This window comes from Halichoerus grypus, chromosome X, assembly GCF_964656455.1.
Source record: "Halichoerus grypus chromosome X, mHalGry1.hap1.1, whole genome shotgun sequence".
In the NCBI taxonomy this organism is placed as follows: domain Eukaryota; kingdom Metazoa; phylum Chordata; class Mammalia; order Carnivora; family Phocidae; genus Halichoerus; species Halichoerus grypus.
Window position 1 is genome coordinate 117,213,503 of NC_135727.1, and position 22,679 is coordinate 117,236,181.

At 48.6% G+C, this 22,679-nt stretch overlaps 1 pseudogene; it reads left to right on the forward strand.

Moving 5' to 3' along the window:
- The first annotated feature begins 950 nt into the window (after positions 1 to 950).
- LOC118519557 (peptidyl-prolyl cis-trans isomerase A pseudogene) overlaps positions 951 to 22,679 on the forward strand; it is a 28,653-nt pseudogene continuing 6,924 nt past the window's right edge.

Here is a 22,679-nt window from a genome sequence, read left to right on the forward strand (position 1 = left end):
AACTCTGAAGTCACGTGGCGCATCCCTCCGCCTTACTGCAATCTGCCAGCTATTCTGAAACATGAATTGCTCGGAAAGCATTTACTGTGGCCTACTTCGGGCCGGGCGTTGCTCGGCTCGCAGGAATATGGACGAGCGCGTGGGCTGAACAAACGCCGCTCAGTCGTGAAGGCCTCTGCGGAAGGACACTGCCCAGCCTCCTGGGCTGCCTTCCCGCCACAGGCCTCCCAGGCCACCCCCTAGTTGTCCGTTCTGTCTCGGGAACGTGTGTTGCAGAGGGGTTTGCTGCCGGGGAGGGGGGGGGGGGGTGGGGCAGGGCGGTGGCTCAGGGCGGAGGGGAGAAGGGTTTCATTGTACAGCAGCTCTGGGGGGGGCTGTGTCTGGGAAGCGGGGGGAAGGAGGCAAGTGCCCAAGACGGACCTTCCTCCACTCCTCCTGAGACGCCCCCAAGCTCCCGGAGCACCCCTGCTCTGCGACCGTTCAGGGGCAGGAATCGGGGAGCTGGAACGGAGAGGCCATCCGGTGACTGAGGGGCGCTGTCCCCGTCCCCGGCCCCAGACCACCTGCCGGCAAGCGCGCGCGTGCGCACAGCTGTCGCCCTGCCTCTGCCTGCGCCACGTCCGGCGCGGGGGCCCCCAGCCCCGTGTGTCGTGGGCGGCAGGGGCGCCGAGGCCGGAAACCGTCCCCGGGGCTCGCCTTCGGGCACGCCTTTGCCTGCTCCCGCCTGCCCTCGCAGAGGGGCTTCTCCCCGTCCCCAGCCCAGAGGGCTCAGACCGCAAGCGCCCGCCCGCCTTTCAAGTCGGGCCTTAGAAAGCACGGGAAAGACTGGGGCTGAGGCCTTCAGGTTCTGCAAAATCGCTCAAAGGCTTCTTCCTCTGCACTTTAAATAGATGTGCTGTGCTCAGTTTTAAATTTGACACATTTCTTTTTTCGAACTTAAAAAAAGCACAATGGAAAGCAAGCAAGCAAGCAACGTAGTGACTCATCCTCGGGAGGAAGAACGGCTCCCTGATCAGAAGCAGTGGTTAGGGGAACCTTCCAGGAGACGGCCAGGGGTTGTGTACCGTAAAGGCGAGAGAGTGGAGATACGTCGGGAACAGGTGAAGCCCACAGGGTTGGCTCTGAAGAGTCCCTAGAATAAGCGTCTTCTGGGGGTCTTATTTCTGGGCCAGCCTCGGGTGTCTTGGAAAGACAGAGGAAGGTGGCAGAGGTTTCCAACTGCACATCCCTCAGATATTGGTAAAGAACGAACCTATCTTCATCATACCTTTGCTTAGTTACTGGACCATTATTAGCACCAGGATTTTACAGATGGGGAAACTGAGGCTCAACAGGCATGTGGCTTGCATAAATTCTCCCACTTTAGATCCAGATTGAAGCCTGTGTTTCAAGACTCCATGTTTACCCAGATCTGGGCAAAGAACACTGCACTGCCTTTACAAATTTACCTCAGAAGAGAGACTCATTTCCTTGGTTTACACAAGGTTTGGATGGTACATATGGAGAGAAGTATTGCAGGGGACAGGGAGTCTCAGTTTAGCATACAGGGATTTAAAAAAAAAAAACAAAAAGCCAACGCAGCCTAAGATGATCCCAATCCTGTTTGCAAATGGGCAGCCTGGTGCCGCGTGAAACACTCCACCCAACTCAAGGACCGGACACACCCATCCGAGCACTCTGGGTGCCTGGAGTGTGTGTCGGGGCCAGGGCTAGACTAACAGTGCTGGGGGCTTAGTCCTTGCCAGCCCCTCTGTGGCCCTCGGCTCCCCAGCTAAAGCAGGGAGGCCAGGTCCTGCTCCATTTTCTCTAAGGGTTTCAAATCAGAAGAAAGGCGGTCAGTGCTTTGGGAACTGCAAAGCTCTTAACAACTAGAGTACCTATTCATGTAGTCCCTGCTACCCTAGAGACCTTGACCGATGGTCAGCCTTCCACAAAACTGTGATGGAGGCAGCGTTTGGCTTAAGGTGTCGTCACACCTGGCCCTGACCACCTCCTGGGCACCCTGGCCCTTTCCCTGCCGGGTGCTCTGGAGTCAGCCAGGCCTGAAGTCAGGTCTCCAGGTTGCTGCTCAGGCCTAGGTACCTTCGGATGATACACAGTCTCTTGGTGCTGCAGTTTGATCCTCTGTGGAATGGGGTGGTGGTTATATAAGCTGTTGTCACTGGGCGGTACCAAATATTGGATAAAGTATCTAATGTATATATAGTCACATGTGATAACATACATAGGCCATGGCGTACGGCAGAGGCTCAGTAGACTGGCTGCGGGTGCCCCCTGCTCTGGTGGCACCACTTAGGTCTGCACGCTTCTGAGCCCCATGGGAGGCAGCCCAGGTGCTTATGAATGTGGGCTTTGGACTCAGGCCACTTTTAAGCTGGGCGGCCATGGATGGCCATGGACATGAAGTCACTTTCTGAGCTGCGTTTCCTCGTTTGTCACATGGGGATAATAGTGCTCGTCATGTAAGGTTGTGGGGGACCACTGACAATTAGATAATGGGAATTAAAAAAAAAAAATTTAGAGCAGTCTATCAGGACTGCAACCTGGCAAAGCGTGGGTTGGCCTAATTCAGGCAACAGTTACTAACACTCTCGAGAGGTCAAGGTTACTATCCGCTGCTCCGCCCTGAGCAGGGCTCTCTGCTGTGGACCAACGATGAAGCAGGGCCGATGGAGGGAGGGGATGGCGCTTTTGGGAAGAGGAGCGGAGAGCTTCAAAGCCCTATTCTCATCACCTTCTGAATTCCTTCTTCCTCTTACAATCTGTCACCAAGGGCCTGGTGTGAAAAGAGAGGTGTGGAGTCTGCTCCCCTGGTTGGGAGAGATACTGAGGCCTTTGGAGAAGAAAGCGCCTGGGATGCGCACAGTCGTGGGGCCGGGCCACATAGGTGGTCCAGTCCACCCCACCAGGACGGCAGCCCCAGAGGGCTTGGGGCCCGGGAGCGGGCAGTGCACAGGGCCGCTTTGCCTGAAACCCCGAGAGCCGCCTTGCATCCGGAACGGCTAAGAGCACAGGCCCGAGCTGGGGCTGGTGCGCCAGGCCCGAATCCTCCGTAAACTGGGGTTCATCCTAGCACTTCCACCTCATAGGGTTGTTGCAAGGATAAAATATATTAATATTCATAAAGTGCTTGGATATCACTTGGCACCATAGTAAGTGCTAAATAAATGTTTGCTTAATAAAAAAAATTAGTGAAGGTAACCATTCAGTGAGTTCCTGTTTAAACACGACCCCCGAGGGCCTCCGCTCCCCTTCGGTCCTCACTCCAGCCAGTCTCCTATGTCCTCTGAGAGTTTTAGAGGAAAGCAGCCTTGCAGGCCCTTTCAGAGGCATTTGCATTTCCGGTCCCGTTTTAGTCTCAGCAAAAGCTCTAACTTGGGGAATTCTTAGCCTCTGGCCTAGACAGTGCAACAGAGAGAGGACAGGGCAGAGGAGAGGGGAGGGTAAAGGGCCCACAACCTCCACCTGGAGTGTTTTCTGCCTCAGTGTGGGCTGGCACTGTGCACTCTGAAGGCCTATCTGCTCCCAGAACTCAAAAAGGCAGGATCCTACAAGTGGACAAATTCTTCAGTAATCTCTGGATACTTTGAGCTGTACATCATGGACTACGTAGCCATCAGTAGCTCAAACAATAAAGACATGGATCTACTTTAGCAAGAAGTCTGGCGCTGAGAAGTTGTGGGGTTGGAACCGTGGTTCAACAATGCCATAAAGGATCCATGCCCTTCCCATCTTCCTTCCCCATCCTCTTCAGAGTGTGGCGTTTTCTCTTGTGGTTGCAAGATGGCTGCCACAGCTCAAGACATCACACGCTTAAAAGACAACATCCCGACCAGGAAGGAGGGCAGAGCCTTCTTCTTGAGCTTCTCTCTCTCTCCCACTTCCCCCCACCACCTCCCTCCCCTTAGCAGACTTTCCCTTAATTCTCATTGGCCAGAAATGAGTCACATACCAATTTTAGACTGATCACTGGCAAAACCAATAAGGATTAACAGGACAGCTTTAGGAACTATGGTAGTTCTAAATCTAGAACTCTCGTAGATCTGGGGGTAGAAGCCACCTTCTGAGACCTCACCTGTCACAGCTGACACAGAGTTGGGGTTCTGTTAATGAGGAAGACGGGAGATGGCTGCTGGATGGGCAACCCAGAGCCTGTCATGAGCACTTAGCCCCCAGGTCATCGTCCTGGCCTCTCTCATGCTTCCTGAAATTTCTCGTGCCTTATCCAGAGCCCTTTGAGGCTTGGGGTGAGCTGTTGTTCACTACTTTGGATTTTTCTACTTGTTTCCATCAACTCTAACCCCTTCCCCCCACCACATTCTTAACCTCCCTACACGATGGGATAAAGCATAGAAACACAAGGTAAGACAAGCCCCAATCTAGGAGAGAAAGTTAGAAACAAGCTACAGAGAACGAGGATCACACAATCCAGACGGCCGGTTAGAAGACACGCCAACTGGATTAATACAGAGAGATGTGTGCTGTTCATCAGCACGTGAACATGAAAGAGGGACAGTAAAAGGATGAAAAGGCCTTGTCAGGCAGGTGGTAACCAGAAGCAAGCTGTGGGGACATCGGCTAAAGTAGACTTGAGGACAAAAAGTAGTATTAGGGATGAAAAGGCTGACTACATGAGGATAAAAGATGAAATTCACCAAGAAGAGATTTCCATTTTAAACACAGACGTACCCAGTAAAATCGCTTCAGCATATGTAAAGGAAGCATTATGAGAACTATGAGGAGGAGCTGATGGATCCGTCCTCACAACGGGAACGCATGTCTTGACTACTGCTAAGCAGAGCGGCCCAAAAGCTCATCAAGGACAGAAGATCCAAATGACACAATCAACGACCTTTATCTAATGGACACTTACACAGGCCTATGCAACACTTCGGGAATACACATTTGGCTTCTCCATGTACACTTGGAGCATTAAAATGGTGATTATATAATAAGCCATAAAGAAGGAACTAGTTAAAAATAAATACACAGACCACGATCTCTGACCTTTTAAAAGGTAAATGATGCCAATACATTTGGAAATGTTTAAATTGATAAATAACTCCCAAGCTAAAGAAGTCATGAAACCTTTAAAATATCCAAAAGTCAATGAAAAAGAAACTATCACGTATCAAAGCTTGTGAGATACGAAAAACCCAGTGCTTTGAGGGAAATTTATAACCTTAAATGCTTATGTTAGAAAAGAGGAGAGCCTCCAGATTAATGAGTGAGGTTTCCCTTTTAAGAAATTAGACAAAGAACAAAGACAATAAAAATAAGCACAGATTATTAAAGATACAAGAGAGATCCACAAAGCCAAAAGTTACCCTTTTAGGAAAAGTAACAAAATAGGTAAACCTCTGTCAAGGTTGCTCAAAATATTATGGATGGAAAGGGGGACATGACTACAGGAAAATCAGATGTTTAAAAAAGGATAATAAAAGAAGAGCAGCAAATTCATCAACATGCCGCGATCTTGCAACGGAGACCAGAAGAGGGGTTGGCGATGCTCGCGGGGCCGAGCTTATGAGGGCTTCCCCGGTCTGTGCACAAGATGGCGTTTCCTGAGGGATTCAGAATGAATGAACCACTGCGATGCAACAACATGGGTGAATCTTAGCATCTTAGCAATACAGCAGGATGTCCAAAAAGCCTGCAGACAGTAGGACACCCTTTTTATAAAATGAAAAAAATCTATGCGTATACTTTCTAGGAACACACACAGATGCAAAGAACATAGAGAAAAGGGGGAGAACAAAGTGTGGGGGCCGGGGAGATAAGGACGCAGTGACGTGGGGACCACCTGACCCAGTAGAAGTTATTGGCAAGGTCCTGGCTTTTTGTTCAGGGTAGTGGGTTTGCATGAGCTTATTATTAAAAATGGCTAGCTAAATTAGTAAATTGAAGCAGGTCATGCTGACCCGATGAGGAATGAGGAACATAGGCTGACGGGAGAAAAGAAAGAGACAGAAAAGCTAGCAAGCGTGCAATCATTACTACATTTCCCCCGGAACCTCGGAGCTGGTGCAGTTGCGGCGGGGGGGGCTCAAGGCTTCCCCCCCCCGCCCCGGCTCAGCCCCCGCAGCTGGCGCCTCTGCAAGGACATGTGGCAAGTGAGCTGCTGGTGGGACTCAGCCACCGCTCGGCTCAGCTTTCCCTGCTTACTGGAACCAGCTGCTGCTCAGGATTCGATTTTGACCCTGCCTGATAGGAAACTAACCGCCAGAGAGAGGATTTCTGAGAGGGCAGGACTGGCCTGGGGGTAAAAGGACCAGGGGACAGTCCTCCGAGAGCTGCGAAAGATCATGTGGGCATCTCTCGAAGGCAAGAGCCACGCTAATTGCTGTTGGCCACCGGCTAGGCCAGGCCACGTTCGGAGGGGGGCACTCTGGAGGCCTCCTGCCCCTCTGAGGGGCTGTCGGGCATCGTGGGGACAGGTGGTAGGGACCAGTTGACTTCCTCGAAGGGCTAGAGAGGCAGGAGTGGGAGCCCCGGGGAGAAGCCAGACATCATCAGCCTGGGTGGCACCAGAAGAGGCTGCAGGGTGCAGGCCCAGCCTGCTGAGACCAGGACAAGAGGGGCAGAGGTCACTGCAAGGACGCAGCGCGTCACGGGGTGGGCAGCAGAGCGCAGCGGGTAAGAGCCTGGATCTCGGGGCTAGAGTCTGCGCTCGCATCCCCGCTCTAAGCCCAGGTTGCTGGGGGACCTGCGCGCGGGGTTCAACCACGTCGGGCCGTACTTTCCCAGGTCACGCTCCTTGACACACATTTCGTGAGCGCCCACTACATGCCAGGCACTGATCTGGGCACACGGGACGCCTCAGCGAGCGAGACAGCAGCGCTCCCTTGTGGGAGCCCGACTTCCAGCAGAGACGGACGGTAACCGATACCCGCGATGAAGAAGGCCGTTCCGAGGGGGGCCGGACAGGGAGGCTGGCTCCGAAGCCCGACACCAAGGAAGGTCGGAGTGTGGGAGTCAGGCTGCAGTCTTAGCTAGGGAGCTCAGGCTGGGGCTCGCGGGGGCAAGGTTTGAACCAGGACGCCAAAGGGCTGCGGGAGAGCGCCGGGGGCTCTGGGAGAGACGGCCGCACCGGGGGCCCGAAGGCAGGGGCCCTTGCCCTGCGAGCTGAGCGAGCCGCGCGCTGTGCTGTGAGCAAGCGGAGGGAGGGAGAGCATCCCCCCCCGGGGGCAGATCCCACAGGGCCTCAGAGGGCACTGGAAGGACTTGGCCTTTGAGCCTGAGACTGGAAACCACTGTGGGGTTCTGCGCAGAGCCAGGACCTAACATAACTTACGTTTTAAAGAGGGTCAACCCGGGAAGGGGGGGCGGCGGCGAGAGAAGCAGGGGTGAGTGCAGTCACGGAGGGGCGGAGAGGATGGTAGCGTGACCCAGGCTGGGGGCACAGGACCTGGTGACCAGGGTCGGATTCTGGAGGCACGTCGACAAGAGAGCCAAGACGCTTTGCTGACGGACGAGGCGGGCGGGGAGCGCATGAGGCGGGGCGGCCCCGAGGGGTTGGGCTGGCGCCGGCCACGCACAGCAGGGCTTGTCTGCCGGGGGCGTGTTGAATTTGACAGGTGAAGCGGGGTCATGGCCCTGAGGTGCCGCGGCCCATGGCGGCCGTGCTGCCTGGGAGGGGGACCATCCACACGATCACAGGAACGGTGATCGGCACTGGTCCCTCCGCAGGAAGCACCTTCTCCACTCCCAAAGGACGGCGTGGCCCTGGCTGCTGACTGGAGCGGGGACCCATGTCAAGGCCAGCCAGCATCCCCGCTTGCCGGGGCCCCACTGGCGGGGAGAGGAGCTGTGCGCTCGGGGCCTCATGCAGGCCCCTGTACGTGTCCCACCCAAGTCACGGCCCTGTCCCTCAGGGATCGGCCCCGCCACAGTCAACATTTGGAGAGGTCACCGACGTTTTGAAATCGGGAGCCGGGGTTCTGCTCGTTCCGACTCATCCAGCATGCCAACAGACAGCTGGCCCGTGAAGGGCACCCGCCCTGCTTTTCTGAAAGCAGAAGGGACGGTGCTGCTCCGAGAGGCAGCCACAGGGCGGTACCCATTGAGCAGAGTCGCTGGCGAGTGTCTACTACGCGAGCCAGCGGAATGAGAAATGCTAAATGTAACTGCCAGGATGGCCAGGCCAACAGGTGCAAACCCCAGGAGATCCACAGACGGCTCGAGGGCAGGCCCGGGGTCGGGAAGCCAGGGGCCGCTGAGGTCCAGAGCCCTGCCAAGGTGGGGCGCCCTTCCAGGACCAGGAGTGCCCCCTTAGGCCCAGGGGCACTGTCCCTCGTACGGATGACCCACAGGCTGTTTCCTGCCACACAGACCCTGGCAAAGCAAAGCAGCACCTGTGCCAATTCCCTGGGAGGGACCAAGAGAAGACTGAGCATGGAGGCCACTCTGCTAAGGACTGCTGCCCCCCCAGGGACGTCCTGCACCTCCCGAGGGGCCGGCCTCTGTGCCCTGTGCCGTTCGCCCCACTCAAAGGATCCTCTTTCCTCAGAAGGTGACCCAAGGCTCATCAACTCCCAGACTCTGGCTTCCGAGAATGTCCATTCAGAATTCCAGAGCTCCCAGCGGCCAGTTAAGCTCGGCCATCCTCCCTAATTTCCGAAGTCAGACAACCACCTGTTCCTTTGGCCATTAAAATTCAGCAACTGTCGTGTGAGTGGCAAAGAGCTAGATTTCAAATGTCAAAATTAAAACGTCCTCTCTGTGTGTGCCTCACGATGTTCTTAAAACTTGAAATTCACATTGAGAGAGTAACTTTCATGACAAAGAAAATAAGCAGCTCTTGGCGGCTCATTTGTTCTTCACCACCAGCCCCCCCCCCCCCCCCCCAGGAGAGCCATTCTTGTTTCCATTTTGTAGGAAGGAAACTGCAGCCGGGCGGGGCCCCGAGGCTCCAGATTCCAGCCTGCACCGAATCGGCAGAGCTGAGATTCAAAGCCAGGCCGTGCTCTTTAAAACAGTGCACCTTCTCCTGAAGAGTCCTCCTTCCCCCGGCTTCCTTTTACGTGTGGTGCGGCGTGCGCAAGCCACGGCGAGAGGGGAAGGCAAGGAAGGCGTTCACACGGCACCCAGAGGAGCCCCTCAATTCATGGCGCTTTTCTGAATTTAATCCTGACCATTTCCCCAGTCACTGCCCTGCTGAGGCCAGGCCTCCCCGGGGCTTGTGGCCTCCTGGGCCCGGCTCCGGGGAGAGAAGGCAGCTGGGCCTCAGCCACCCGCCCCCGCGGTGTTCCGACCCACTGTGCAGAGAGGACTCCCAGCCTGAGGCCTGCCCCTCCGCTTCCCAGCTTCCCTGAGGAGACAAGTCCCTTCTCTGCTGCCCACCCCAAGGACCACATGCCCCCCACCGTGCCCCCAGCGCCGGAGCCTGAGCCATCCCTGGGCTCTGGCACTGAGAGGTCACAGGCTTGCGCGAACACGGTCGTCCAGGGAGCCTAACGGTAATTCCGGTGCCGTAGCTGGAGTTTTGTGCAGGTGATCTATTGAGGCCTTGTTCTTAGGAGAGACCTGGAAGCAAGTGAGAGAAGTGGAATAAGAGAACAGGGGGAGTTGCTGAGAAAGGATGTGCATCCAGATGGAGACTAGCTTTAGCTTGACCCCTGGGGAGCCCTGAGTGTCAGCGGTGAGACCCAGCGGGTCCTGCCGTGGAGGGGCTGGAACGGTGGGCCCATCCCTGGCCAGCCCGCCACTGGCTGCCGCAGGTGGTGTGGGGGGCCGGGGTCGTGACCTCCTAGGCAGGTGCCTCCCCCTCAGCCTCGGGCACCTTCGGGGAAGGGGTACGGCTGTGAGGGGTCAGTACCCAGCAGTCCCAGAAGCTGGGCAGTGGGGGCATCGGGCACGAAGGCGATGTGCGTGGCCACCAACAGTGGCTTCCTGTGGGAGGCCTACGGCGTGCAGGACAAGGAAGAGAGGCTCCAAATGCTCGAGTCATTCGTGCACCGACTTGCACAGCCCCTCGGTGGCAAAGGGGGAGAAGCTGTGTAGCTTCAGAGGCCTCGTAGGGTGACCAGAGTTAGCGAATGAAGAAACACGGGATGCCCAGATTGGAGTTTCAGATAAACAACAACTACATTTTCAGTACCAGCATGTCCCAGTCAGTATTTGGGACTAAACAGTTATTCATCACCTGGATTTCGAAGCCACCTGGGCGCCCTGTGTTGTATCTGGCAACCCTGACGGCGGCCGTGTCAGGCCGCCCTCTGTCCCCGAGGCCGGTCGGTGTGAATGACGCGCAATGCCAGCTGCTGGGGCCACCGCTCCCGTCCCCCCGCAATGCTGGCGGGGGGCAGGGGCCGCGGCTACTGGTTAGCTCGACACGAGGGCTGGAAGCGCGGGCGCATCTCTTCTGGGCGCCGACCCCCTGCGAGCGCGGGCACTCCCAGCGCGGGCGCCGAGCCCGACAAGCGTCCCTGCGCTTGGCAGCAGCCTTGGGCTCCCCGCCATCCTCGCGCCGGGGCAGCTTTGACGAAATCCTCTCCCTCCCTCAGTCCCTCACTCGCACCCACACACCGGCACTCGGGAGTCTCAGCACCAGCCTCTGCACGGAGGGGAAACCCAAGAGGCAGACACCCCCGGTGGGCTTGGGACCAAGCACAAAGCTTCGTCGGCCCGTTGGAGGAAGCCGCCCTCCTCGCGGAGGTCCCCTCAAGAGCTGTCCAGCACGTGTTAGAGGACAAATGGCCCCCGCAGCAAGCCATCTCCAGTGCCCCCCGCCCCTGTCCCCCCCCGGGGGGGCATCTCAGCTCGTGCCACATCGCCCGGGGAGTGAGGGATGGGGTGCACTCGGAAGCTCACCGAGGCAGCAGTGAATCGAGGCTATAATTAAATCAGACTGTGAACATACTGTTCACGGAAACCTTAGCAGAGCATGAGTCACGATGGTGAAGTGAATCACACAGCCTCAGAGTTTCCGTTTATATCTCCTCCATTTGGGGTCTTTATACTTCGGTTCCAGATCCTGGGCCCTCTCCGCCTGCATTCCTTCTCCCTCCTTGGGAGAAAGCCTCAAGCGGGCTGTGCCTAAGGGTCCGGGGTCCAGGGGGGCAGCCTTGAAGGAGGAGAGCAGGAGTGGGGCCCGGCCAGGACCGAGGCGGCCCCCCTCACCAGCACCAGGGGTGGATGACCTGGGGGGGAGGGAAATGCAGCCCTTTCAACCATTGCTAGTATCTCCAGGGTTGGTTTGGGTGGGTTTTTTTGTTTTTTTCAAGTCAAATTTAGTGAGAGGTGAAGAGGTGGAAACTCCAGGTTAAAATGGAGTTTCCTGGTCCTTGTGCAGTTTTTGGTTAACTCAGCTCCCAGGACGGTTCCCAGGCCGCAGAGCCCAGGGAGCACGCGGACCCCGGGCCGGCAGCAGGCTCGCCGCCCCCTCCACAGAGTTCCCGGCTCTGGGGACCCGGCTTGGTCTGTGGCCGTCAAATAGGAGCTAGGAGAAGAGCGCTTACCGCCTGCCCTGGCTGAGGGAGTAAGGAGTTAACATGCAGGAAGCCTCCGACGGGCAGGGCCTAGAGGAAGTGCGAGCTGTGGGAGCTTTGGTCTGCGGCCGACCTCTGGTGTCAGCGCGGGGGGAACAGAGCCACGCTCGCTTTGCAGACAGCCCCAGCCAGGATTCTCAGGCGGCCGGAGCTGCCAAGGGCCTTCCTGGTCTCCCGTCCCAGTCGTATTTTTTTTTTTTTTAATTTTATTATGCTATGTTAGTCACCATATAATACATTAGTTTTTGATGTAGTGATCCAGGATTCATTGTTTGCATATAACACACAGTGCTCCATGCAGAACGTGCCCTCTTTAATACCCATCACCGGGCTCACCCATCCCCCCACCCCCCTCCCCTCTAGAACCCTCAGTTTGTTTCTCAGAGTCCATAGTCTCTCATGGTTCGTCTCCCCCTCTGATTTTCCCCTCCCCATTTTTCCCTCCCTGCTCCTAATGTCCTCCATGCTATTCCTTATGTTCCACAAATAAGTGAAACCATATGATAATTGACTTTCTCTGCTTGACTTATTTCACTTAGCATAATCCCCTCCAGTCCCACCCATGTTGATGTAAAAGTTGGGTATTCATCCTTTCTGATGGCTGAGTAACATTCCATTGTATATATGGACCAGTCGTTTTTGTCACCGGTGAGGAAACCCAAGCCCCGTCTCCCTCCCATTAGCGAGCAAGCCGGAGCAGAAGGGTCCTCTGACACCCCTTCCTGAGCTCTGTCACGTGCAGGTCATGCGGCTGCTCACCATTCTCGGGGAGGGCAGCAGGTTTTCCACCCTAGAAGACGGGCAGCTGATGAGGAACCGGCTGCCACTTGGAGCCACACCAGACTTTGTCAGCAGGGGCCCCCACAACCACGACACAACCACCCTCATCACACACGTCCAGGCCACGGCAAGTTGCAACCCTGTCATCTTAGGCAGACCCTCCCCCGAGTCCCAGGAGGCTGGGGGTGGGGGGTGCTCTGCCCCTGCAGCAGATTCCCTGGGAGCTATTTACTCAGACCCAACATGTACGTGGCCTCAGAAATCCCCAACTTTTTTCCAACAGGGATGTTTTCATTATCACGCCATGTTCCCTAGGCTTTGAAGGATTTTATCTAGCAAGCTGCAAGTGATAAGTAAATTAATTTGTTCTCCCGTAATTTATTAATTGGAGACCAACATAATGGCCAAATGAAGTTTCTGTTCAGCAAGGATAAATGGTGTTCCCAAGCTGAGGAGCTGAGATTCCTGCCAAAAGCAAAGAAATGTGACATTTTTCTTGGCCCGAGATAGCTTACTGAAGCTCCATGAACAGTCTCTGAGAGCTTTATAAAATGACATCTTGTGGACTCGTGTTAAGATGACTGCCCTCTCAGGAGGCCTATGGACCCCAGGAGGGGAGCCGTGGGCTCTGATCCCACCATGGCAGTCCCCTAAGGGATAATGATTGGGCACAGACCCAAGGAGGCAGCAGTGCAGGACAGGAAGAGGCCCAATAGCTGGTGCTGGGAATAGGGCCTCCAGCTTGTGCTCAAGGCAGAGACTGCCCACTCTGAAGATTCATGGCCTTCATCCTTGGTGACAGCCCCTAAGGCCATAGGGGCCCTCGGAAGGCCACCTTCCTGAAGTTCTGGACGCATCCCAAACATCTGCGCCATCTCTGACATGCTCAGAATTCAAAGGTATAACTCTCGACTAGTAAAGACACGTTCCTAAAAGGGCAGGAAATCCAGGACTCTCCCACAGGGCCTCCTGAACATCATAGCTAACAGGCCTGTGGTTCTGGCCACACCAGGCCCATGAAGCCATGTGACACTGAGGATCCACCCTTCCTACCTGAGCTGCTCAGTTCTGGCTCACTAAGACCCTCACCAATGTGCCCCAGGAGAGAGTGACAGACTCTGACCCTAAGCTGATCTGAACATGAGCCGGGTTTATTTAGTTAGAAATGCTTGGCTTTGCTAGGAATCCCTGGTATTGTGGAAAGGTCACTGGGATTAGAGTCACAAGGACATAGGTTTGACTTTCAATTCTGTGAATTTCTCTGCCTCTTTGTCACTTAAAACTCTCATGTAAAAAACTTACAAAACACACACACACACAACTACACACCCAGAAGTTCCATTTAAACTCTCTATAGTCTCTATTAATGTAGGGGGAAATGGAATGAATGGCAACTTAATCAAACTAGAAAAAATAGAGGGAAAAATCCCCAGACAGTTTAATAAACAAACAGAGTAAGATGAGTAAAGTAAAATCAAGCATATTATTTAATTCACCAAAATTAGCTAAAGTGAATTTACCCAATAAAAAACAAAGACTGGGGGGTGCCTGGGTGGCTCAGTCGTTAAGCATCTGCCTTTGGCTCAGGTCATGGTCCCAGGGTCCTGGGATCGAGCCCCGCGTCGGGCTCCCTGCTCAGTGGGAAGCCTACTTCTCCCTCTCCCACTCCCCCTGCTTGTGTTCCCTCTCTCGCTGCGTCTCTGTCAAATAAATAAATAAAATCTTTAAAAAACAAAGCAAAACAAAAAAGACTGTCAGAGTTAAAAATAAAAATCTAGGTTTATTCTGCTTAGAAAAAAACCACATAAAATAAAGTGACAAAAGAGGATTGAAAATAAAATACCAAAAAGATGTAAGAAAAATGTTAACAAGAAGAAAGCAGGAAAAACAGAGGTAAAGAGAAAATTAATGCTCAAAACACTAAATAGGATCAAAAAGGATGCTGTATATGATTAAAAATACAATTAAGCACATATAATACTCATAAACTTATGTGCATTCAATAACATAGATGCCAAAATCATAAGGGAAAAAACCCTTTAGAAATGCAAATAGAATATAATAAAAATACAGTGATGGAAGGATGTTTTAATTCACCTCTTTCAGGATTAGATATATCTTATTTAATTTTTATTTTATCTTTAGAGAGAGAGAGAGAGAGAGAGAGCCAGGGCGGAAGCAGAAGGAGAGGGAGAGAGAGAATCCTAACCAGACTCCACACCCAGTGCGGAGCTAGATGCGGGGCTCAATCTCATGACCCTGAGATCATGACCTGAGCCGAAATCAGGAGTCGGACGCTTAACTGACTGAGCCACCCAGGTGCCCCAGAATTGGGTATATCTAATAAGCAAAAAAATCAGTAGGAGCATAGGTGAAGTGATTGATACAACTAATAGTTTGGGGTAACAAATACATAGTCTGACTTCAGATGGAAAATGTACACTTTGCATGTCCATGAAATATTTACAGAAATAGATCAGGTACATGACCACAAAGAAAATTTTATTAAATCTGTTAAAAAGAAAACCACAAGCGCAAAGTAGTACCACTTAGGCCAAGTACCCAAGCCAGGGCTTAAGATGTATTCTAATTGCAGTTTCAACCTCCCCAAGAAATGTAGTCTTACTTAACTGGTCAGTCAAGAACTTTCTGAAGAGTGCCAATGAGTCTGCCCTGTGGGCCCTCTCCATCCCCCAAAAAGGAGGTAATCTGCATGGTAAGATCCCTCTGCTTTCCCCCCTAAAGGAAAGCACCTGGCCTGGAACAATCCTTTTACTTATGACTTTCTTATCCCACCCTCCTATAAAATCCTTCCATTATGTACAGCTCCTCTGAGCTCCCCTCTACTTGCTAGATGGGATGCTCCCCAATTCATGAATCATTTAATAAAGCCAATTAGATCTCCAAATTTATTCAGTTGGAGTTTGTTTTTTAACAAATTTTTAAGGCATAATTAAGAATGAAATATTAAAGTATGGAATGTTTTAAATGTGTAAAGAAAGACCCTCCTAGAAACCCCTTAAAGAGGAAATTCAAAAGGAAATTACTGCCTATAATCTAAAAAGGAGAAAAGTTTTATTGCCTAAAATTTACAGGACACAGAGAAAGCAGGTCTTAAAGGAAAATTAATAGTTTAAATGTCTTCATTATTTTTTTAAATGTTGGACCTATACCAAACTTAAGACATTAGAAAAAGAATGGCAAAATAATAACCAGAACACAGAAGAGAGAATGTATACAGATAAAAGCTGAAAGAAATGAAATAGACAACAAAGATCCCTTCCCCAAAATAGCTCAAGGGAAAAACAAACTGGTACTTAGAAAAGACAAATAATAGAATCTTGCAAGCCCCTGGCAAGACAGATCAAAGCAAAAAGAAAACAAGCCCAAATTCCCAAGAGGAGGAATAGGAAAGGTGACCTACCCACAGATTTAGTAGAAATTAAAACAATCAAGAACAGTTACAAGTCAATTTGAACAACTTAAAGGACATGAATGATATCTTTACAAAACACAGGCCACCAACACAGACCAACAACTTAAACGAGACCAATTCCAGATTAAAAAGGAGGCATGGCAGTCTATCATGAAAAAGGCACCAGGCCCACATAGGCCCACTGCTGAGTTTTATCCAACCTTTAGTGGACAAGTGAGTCCAGGGTTCTCTGTATCTGCTTTTCTCAAACTGAATGTGGACACAAATGATACGGGGCTCTCTTCAAAATGTAGATTGAGATTTAGTAGATCTGGAGGGGGCCTGAGATTCTGCCTTTCTAACCAGCTCCCAGGTGACGTGGATGCTGCTGGTTCATGGAACCCACTTGAGTAGCAAGGATTTAACTCTTTCAGGCAGTAGGGGAAAACAGAAAATTCCCCGGTTCACTTTACAAAGCTAGCATTAACTTCAATACCAAAATCAGACAAAGCTCATTCTAACAACAGTAAGGTGCCCTCAACCTCAACTTCTTTTACAAATATAGATGGAAATTCTAAATAACATTAGCAAATAGACTCTGGCAGGAAATAAAAGATGTAGAAAGTGCTTCAATATGAAGAAACCTAGCAATATGATTCTATCAATAAACCAAGAGAAAACCATATAAGCAGCCCTTAATGCCAATAGATGCTAAAAGCAGCCATTCCTAATAAAAAATTTAAGCAAAATAGGAATAGATGGAAACTATGTACACAAAACTAAGAATATTTATTAAAAACCAACAACAAATACTTTAAAAGTGAAAACACTAAAAATGTTTAATTAAAATCAAGGAGGAGACAGGGATGCATACTAACACCATTATTATTTAATACTGTTTTGGGGGCAGTAGTTCTCAACTCCAGATGCCTGTCAGAATCCTCTGGGAAGCTTTTCAAAAATATATACGAATTCAATCTCTGAGCCTAGGGGCCTGGCACTACAATTTTTAAAAAAAGCTTCCTGGCTGATGTTCATACACAATCTGGAGTGAGAACCAGTCTCAGAGGCTTCAGCAAATGCAACATGTAAAGAAAATAAAATAGCAGGTATGATCATTGGGAAAGACGTGGAGTTGCCAGATAAAATGCAGAATTTCAAATGAACAATGAATAATTTGGTAGGATAAGTATGTCCCAAGTATTGCATGGGACAAACTCATTCTAAAAAATTATTATCTGAAATTCGTATTTAACTGGGAATTCTGCATTTTTTTTTTGCTATGTCTAGTAACCCTAAAAGAAAAGATAAATTAGCTCTGTTTATTAGTGCTAAAATTGTCTACCTTGAAAACCCAAGAGATCCTATTAAAAAAAACCCTTTACTATTATTAACAATATTTGATAAGGAGGCTAGATACCAGATATAACACACAGCCTTTTTTTTTTTTTACTCTAATAATAAATACCTAGAAATGCAAATGGGGATGTTTCTCAGTTATAATAGTGGCAAAAAACTATAAAATATTCAGGAATAAATTTAATACAAGAGACATAAGACCCATAAAAGAAATCCTATTAATACCCTATTAAAAGACAGAAAACAATTTATGAACAAATGGAAGGTTATAATTGTTCTTAGATAGGAATACTTAATTAAAAATGTTAAATTTCCCAAATGTAATATATAAATTTCATTCAATTTCAATTAGAATCTTAACAGGACTTTTCTTGGAATTGTATAAGGTTATCTTAAAGTTCATACAGAGAAATAAATGTCTGAGAATAGCTAAGAAAAGGACAAAAAGCACAGTGGAGGAGCCTTCCCACTTATCTGGGAATTCTATAAAACCACAAAAATCAAATTAACATCAGTATGAAAGGAGACAAAAATTAATGAACTTATCTAGAAAATCTAGAATTAAATATTGGTATATTTGAGAAATTAGTATATGACACATGTGGTGGTTCAGGTCAGTGTCAAAGCATGGACTGTTCAAGAAATGAGACTGGAATGACAGGGTATCCATATGGAAGAATATACAAATAAACCATACAGTATAGTATATAAAATAAACTCCTGGACATAAAGACTTAATGCAAAAATAAAAATCTTGCAAGAAAATCCAAGAGAGTAGGGGCATCTGGGTGGCTCAGTTGATTAAGCATCTGACTCTTGATTTTTGTCTCAGGTCATGATCTCAGAGTCATGGGATAGAGCCCCACGTCAGGCTCTGTGCTCAGCAGGGAGTCTGCTTGAGATTCTCTCTCTCCCTTTCCCTGTGCCCCCGCCCCTTGTTCTCTCTAAAATAAATAAATCTTTAAAAAAAAAAAGAAAAGAAAGAAAGAAAATCCAAGAGAGTAATTACATCATCTAGAGGGAATGAGAAGACTTTCTTCAAGTCCAGAAGTTACAAACACAAATATGCAGGGTCCGTAAGCCCACACCAGTCCCTCCCCCTCCCCCCAAAAGAGAAAAGAAGCCATGGGGTCTTTTTGCCTTGTTTGGTTTTGCTCTTGTTTTTATCCTTTTCTTTTTTTCTTTTTCTTTTTATTATTATTGTTTTCTTTCTCTAAAAAGCCACAGTTTAAAAGAGCAACTAGCATATGAAAGAGTCAGCCCTAGAACTCCACCCAAAGGCAGGGGAGCTCTGCTGGAACTCTCCAGGTGGGAGGGGCTCATGGACATAGTCTGTACTCCCCTTCTACCTTGAAAGCACAGAATGCACAATCTGGGCACCCTAACCAGCCTGCCACTTCCGCAAACCCTGGGCCTCTAGCCCACACCAGCTCCAGCTGTCCCACTGAGGTGACCACAGGGCAGTGCACGCTAGGATACCCCTGGGTGGCACTCACTACAGGCCCGGCCTTCACACCAAGGTGACATAGGTGCACAGTACCCCAGGCTGCTCCAGGCCCACACCACTTTGGCTTCAGATGGCTTGCTAGGGTACCCCTGATGTAGAGTGCTCCAGAACATCTCAACTGACACCTGCGTCTGATCCAGCTGCCCTACCAGGGTACCCCCTGCGTGGAGTGCCCTGGAAACCCCAGGCCGTGCTTGCATCAGTTTCAGCGACATCACCAGGGCACCCCCTGTGTACAGTGTAGAAACACCTTGGGACACCCTGGCTCGCACGCAGTTGACCTTCAGCTGTCCTGCCAGGGCAGTTTGCAGGGAGAGCCCAGGGACCACATCAGCCCATGCCCATTTTAGCTTTAGCTGTCCTGCCAGGGTACCCTCTATGCAAAGCACCCCGGGACCTCCTGGCCTGTACCTTACCTCAGTTCCAGCCACCCCTTCATTCAGAGCAACCTCTGTGCGGAGTCCAGGAACACCCTGGTTTCTATCCACTTCTGCTTCAGCTATCTAGCCAAGGTTCTCCTCTATTTGTAGAGCCCCAGGTCCCCCCAGCCTGCATGCACTTTAGTTTCAGCTATCCTACTAGAGCACCCTCCCCACAGAGAGCTCAGGGACCTCCCAGCCCACACACCACATCAGCTCTAACCACCTCGTCAATGTACCCCCTGCACAGAGCACCATGGAACCCTCTGGCTTGCACCCATTTCAGCTTCAGCTATCCTGCTGGTGTAACTTCAGCAAATAGATCCCCGGGACACCTTGGCATGCATCCACTTCAGTTTCAGCTGTCCTGACAGGGCACCTGCTACACAGAAAGCCGCAGGACCCCTATTCCATGCCAGCCACAGCTCCAGCCAGCCAGCAAAAGTCGCTAGCACACACAGTTGGTACAGGGAACGACCAAGCACAAGGCCATTCCTTCAACTTTAGGAGAAGTAGCCATTCTACCTAATCCACAGAAACAAACACAGGAAGTCAAGCAAAATAGGGAGACAGAAATATGCTCCAGAAGAAAGAACAAGAGCGGTGCCTCAGTGGCTCAGTTAGTTAAGCATTTGCCTTCAGCTCAGGTCATGATCCTGGAGTCCTGGGATCAAGCCCCACATCAGGCTCCCTGCTCAGCAGGGAGTCTGCTTCTCCCTCTCCCTCTACCTGCCACTCCCCCTGCTTGTGCTCTCTCTCCCTCTCTCTCTGTCAAATAAATAAAATCTTAAAAAAAAAAAAAGAACAAACAAGAAGAAAAACTTCAGAAAAACAACTAAATGAAACAGAGATAAGCAATATGCCTGATAAAGAATTTAATGATCATAAAAATATTCACTGGGCCAAAGAGATGAGTGGAAAAATTCAGTGAGACCTTCAATAAAGAGATAGAAGATACATAAAAAAACCAGAGTTGAAGAATACAATAATTGAAATAAAATAAAAAACACTAGAGAGAATTAACAGTACATTAGCAGATGCAGAAGAATGTATCAGTGATCTGGAAGACAGGGTAATGGAAAGTACCCAAGTTGAGCAGCAAAAAGAGAAAAAAATTTTTAAAAATGAGGATAGGTTAAGGGATCTCTTGGACATCAAGCAAACCAACACTTGCATTATAGGGGTTCCAGAAGACAAAGAGGGAGAAGGGGTTAGGAAACTTATTTGAAGAAATAGCTGAAAACTTCTCTAACCTAGGAAAGGAAATGGACTCCCAAGTCCAAAAAGCACCAGAGTTCCAAACAAGAAGAACCCAACAAGGTCCACATCACTACACATAATAATTAAAATGTCAAAGTTTAAAGATAAAGAATTTTGAAAGCAGCAAGAGAGAAACGAAAAGTTATCTTCAAGTGAAAACCCCATAAAGCTATCAGCTGATTTATCAGCAGAAACTTGGCAAGACAGAAGAAAATGGCATGATATATTCAAAGTGCTGAAAGGAAAAACACCTGCAACTAAGCATACCCTACCTTGCAAAGTGATCATTCAGATTTGAAGAGATAGAACTCCCCCAAACAAAAGATAAAGGAGTTAATCACTAATAAACCAGCTTTACAAGAAATGTTAAAGGGACTTCTTTAAGTGGAAAAGAAATGTCCATAATTAGACATAAGAAAATTATGAATTAAAAGATGTAAAATATGACAACATATACACAAAACACAGAGGAGGGAGTAAACAGGAAAAGAAGGGGAAAAGTTTTTTTTGGTTTTTGTTTTTTTTTTAGAATGTATTTGAAATTAAATGACAATAAATATAGACCATTTACTTAGGACATTATATAGGAACCACAAAAAATAAACAGAAAGAAAGCCAAACACTATAGAAACTCATCAATCACAAAAAAGAGAGCAAAAGAACATAGAAGAAATACAAAAGCAACCAGAAAACAAATAACAAAAGGCAAGAAGTACATACTGATGAATAATTACACTAAATGTAAATGGCCTAAATGATTCAATCAAAAGACATAGGGTGCTGGAATGGATAAAAACAAAACAAAAACACATCTATATGCTGCCTACAAGAAACTCACCTCAGATCTAAAGACACATACAGACTGAAAATGAAGGCAGGGAAAAACATTTACCATGCAAATGGAAGTGAAAATAAAAGCTGGGGTAGCTTTATATCAGACAAAATAGACTTTAAAACAAACACTGTAACAAGAGACAAAGAAGGGCATTACAGGGGCACCTGGGTGGCTCAGTCAGTTAAGTGTCTGATTCTTGATTTTGACTCAGGTCATGATCTCAGGGTTGTGAGATCGAGCTCTGCATTGGGCTCTGCACTGGGCATGGAGCCTGCTTAAGATTCTCTCTCTCCCTCTCCTCTATCCCTCCCCACTGCTTGCTCTCTCTTAAAAAATAATAATAATAATAATCTAATCTTATGCCTAAAGGAACTAGAAAAAGAATAACAAAGCCCAAGGTGAGTAGAAGAAAGGAAATAATACAGATCAGAGCAGAAATAAATGACAGAGACTTAAAAAAAAAAGAAAGAAAAAAAAAGTCAATGAAGGCAAAAGCTGGTTTTTGGAAAAGATGAAACTGATAAAGCCTTACCCACATTCATCAAGAAAAGCGAGAAAGGACCCAAATAAATAAAATCAGAAACAAGAGAGAAGAAATAATTGACATTACAAAAATACAAAGAATTAGAGAATACTATGAAACTTATAGGCTAATGAATTAGACAATCTAAAAGAAATGGATAAATTCCTAGAAACATACAATCTTCTAAAACTGAACGAGGAGGAAATAGAAAATCTAAACAGATTATAAGTAACAAAAATGAGTTGGTAATCAAAAAACTACCAAAAAATAAAAATCCAGGACCAGATAAATTCACAAGTGAATTTGACCAAACATTTAAAGAAGAGCTAATACCTATTCTCCTCAAACTATTCTAAAAAATAGAAGAGGAAGGAAAAGCTTCCAAATACATTCTGCAAAGCAGCATTACCCTGATACCAAAACCAAAGACCAAAGAAAAAAAAAAAAGAATAGAAGAAGAAAAAAAACTACAGGCCAATATTCCTGATGAACATAGATGCAAAAATCCTCAACAGAATATTAGCAAACCACATAAAACAATACATTAAAAAGATAATTCGCCACAACTGAAATTTATTCCAGGGATTCACAGATGGTTCAGTATTTGCAAATCAACGTGATACACCACATCAACAAAATGAAGGATAAAAATCATATGATCATCTCAATAGATGCAGAAAAAGCATCTGACAAAACTCAACATTTACTCATGATAAAAACAAAAAACAAAAAAACAACCTCTTAACAAAGTGGTGTTAGAGGGAATATACCTCAACATTAATAAAGGCCATATCTGAAAAACCCACACCTAACATCATACTCAATTGTAAAACACTGGGAGTTTTTCCTCGAAGATCAGGAACAAGACAAGAATGTCTACTCTCACCACTTTTATCCAACATAGTACTAGAAGTCCTAGCCACAGCAATCAGACAAGAAAAAGAAGAGGAATCCATATTGGTAAAGAAGTTAAAATGTCATTATTTGCAGATACCATGATACTATACATAGTCAATCCTATATACCACCAAAAAACTACTAGATAATTCAGTAAAGTTACTGGATACAAAATTAATACCCCCAAATTGGTAG